Genomic DNA, 3,181 nt, shown 5'->3' on the forward strand with positions numbered 1-3,181 from the left:
TTTGTTTCACCTCTTCAGTTCGTAATTTCTGCCGGGGACATTTTGCGAATTATCAGCTTATTTTGATGTTTAAGTTGCTAGTTTGATGTTGAGGAAATTTATCCTGCGAACTTGAAAAAAGAAAGAGTTTGTAAACAGATAAGAACGTGTTTACAGCTTTCTTTTCTCTTGGATGATCATAAAAATCAACAACTAATAAACGACTGAACATTAATTTCAAGTCTTACTTGTAATACTTCTTGAAAGCAGCAAGGCAACAGCCGTCATAAGAAGCAGTAAGTTTTAATTTCGGCAAAAAGAAGTAATCGAGAAATTCACTTCTGACCGATGTTGAAAAATTTGGCATAGATCTGTGAAAGAAACATGCTCAATTCGATAGCTTTAGCTTGACTACTTAATTTCTGCTAATAAAGTGAATAAACTTTTATTTATTACGTAAAATCATGCACTCGTAAAACCGATGACAGTTTACAAAATTTGGTGGAAGCGCCGAGTATTAATGCCAGTGAGCGCGCAATGAAAACGTTTGGGACGATGGCCTTAACTCGTCTCCCCAAGGATTTACCCCCAATTTGAAATAACACATGGGGACGCGTGGAGCCCACGCTTACGGTCTCCATCCGTGATCATGGCTCCTATTATAGCGGAAAAACGAGGAAAAACGGTTACCCTACCGGAAGCTCGCATTTCACCACTAAAGAAGTTGAAATTTTACAATTTTCAACTTCTCGCTGTTCAGACATTTATATAGCTATGAATCTATCTTTAGTATAATTTGATATATTGATTGTTCCTCAGTCAGGAGGTAGTAGTTATTTTCATCTCCGCTCGTTTGTGAGTGAACCGAACTCGGATGAAGTAGACACTTTTCTCTATCACGCAAAAGTTTAAAATAATCCAAATTCAGCGACAAAAAAAAGCTGACCGGTAGTTTCTCAAATCCTCTGATACTTTGAAAAAAGACAGTTCAGTAATTGATTTTTTTAGTGTACAATTTTAAATATGTAGGATCTAGCAGAACTTTTGCACGAACGCCGATCAAAGTTTGACAAAATTACAATTCAGCGCCATTGAAATCAAACTCTTCATAGCAAGGCGTAGTAATAGAATAAATTAACTCGTAGGCCAAAGTTTGTATGAAAAAGGCTTTAAACTATTTCCAACACCTTAAACGATTAAAAAAAAAAAGTACATTGGTGTTAAATATTGTCTACACGGGTACAACAAACCAACAAACACCAAAATAACCACAAGATAAAATTAAATCTCACTTGCTCCCTAATCTGTGTCACATACGAGCGACTTTGCCAAAACAACAAGCAGATGTTTACATCCCTTGATTTAGTCATATTTTAAAATATCTTACCTAACGATGTGCCAGATTTCCAGGTTAACTTGGTTAAGAAAGAGGCAATAAATCCTGGAAGAATTGGAATTAATGCCATTAAAGACAAAACGCTTTACCATCCTTCGATAGCCAATCGGAAGTAACTGTTCCCACAAAAAGCAACTGATGTATCAATCTCTGAATAAGCAAATCTAATTCTCCATATCTCTGAAACAATACGTTTAAAACCAGAGTTGATTGTTAGGTAACAGAACAACGATGTCTTGTTCGTTTTTGACTATTGTTGGTGGGATTTGCGCGGGGATTTGCAAAAGCAGTAGCTCCTCCACTTCCGTCACACCATTAGAGCAGTGTAACAGCAATACCAAACATCACAACAAGTCCTTGAAATTTTCCGGAGTTGAAAAAGAAGTAAAATTTATTTTGGCAAGAATACGTTTTTTTTTTTCAAAAGCCAACGAATTATTGGAGATGGATGTCTGCATGTTAATTGTGCCAGGTCCAGCATAAAAGTAATTTTTGCACCATCCCGAAGGTTTTTTCGGGTCACTCTGAAGCAGCTGTGGAAAAAGGCCGCATTGGTAAAGGAATATATTTTATGCCAATCTATAAAGTTATTAAAACTATCAAAACAACACGTCCCAGTTGGCTCCGGGAAATAACCAGTTATAAGATATAGTACCAAGCAGGAACTGTATCCAATGAGTTTCGCATTCTTTTCGTCCTGGTGATACGAGAATATATGACCATTTATTGCGATCCTGGGGATCTTCTTATCGCGCTGAGACGACGCTATATAAACAATAGCCTCCATTTGGCGCGAAAATATGCTCAGATATTTGTCGGCGGACATTATCTGTTCCGAGAAGCAAACTGGAGGCTATTGTGGTTATTATCCTTCAAACATTTTTCGCAACATGTAGCAACGAGCTTGAGTATTTGAACATTTTGTTTAAGAACAGTTTACCGTGAAAAACGTTTAGAGCGTATGTTGTTTTCTGATACTGCTTTATCGACCAGCAGGTTTATCTCTCCTTCTATCACAAAAGCAAACTGTTCCCCCATCTTGACATTAATTTTAATTGTAAACAAGACGCGCCTTTCAGTTTTTGAAATTGGGGATTATCAATTGGTGAATATCATCGGATATTCCTCAGTTTTAGCTGGGGTATATTTGGTCACGTTAGGGGTTTAGACCACTCCGCGCGAGCAAAAATATTTGATAGATTAAAATTTGCGATATAGTCGTCTCAAAATTACGTTTGCTGATTGGCTCAAAAACTGTCATGAACGCATGACAGCAAGGCACTAAATGGGTTCGGCGCGCATAGATCAACATTTTACTTCTGTGAATGAACATGCGAGGCTAGATGGTGTTGTTTATTTCTTTTTATTTGAGTTTACAAAGCTTCTGACACTGTTTAAGGACCACTTATAATATATTTTTTTTTGTGATGAACATGTACCATAATACAGCGGATACAACTTTTTTCTTGAAAAAAAAAAAAATTAGATAAAGAGAAATTTACTTAAAAGACTGTCTTGAGTGTGAAAGTTACCACGGTAAATAACAATGAGCTTAAATTCCGATAAATTATGGCATTTTCAAAGCAAAAGAATCTGTTTCTTTCCTGATGTCTCTTATTTCTAGAAAAAATTGCTCCAAGAGTTCTGCTTCGTTCTCTTTCATGGCTCAGGTCTGTCAATTTGATCTTGTTTTCGTAGCGCCGAACGGCAGACTCGGTAATTTTTACAGAATTCTTCTTTTCTTGGTCTCTATCAAATTTCTAAATCTCCACGTCATCTAAGCTAGGATAGCAATGCCCTGTTTTC

This window comes from Pavona decussata, unplaced genomic scaffold, assembly GCF_977016875.1.
Source record: "Pavona decussata unplaced genomic scaffold, jaPavDecu1.1 SCAFFOLD_221, whole genome shotgun sequence".
Taxonomy (NCBI): domain Eukaryota; kingdom Metazoa; phylum Cnidaria; class Anthozoa; order Scleractinia; family Agariciidae; genus Pavona; species Pavona decussata.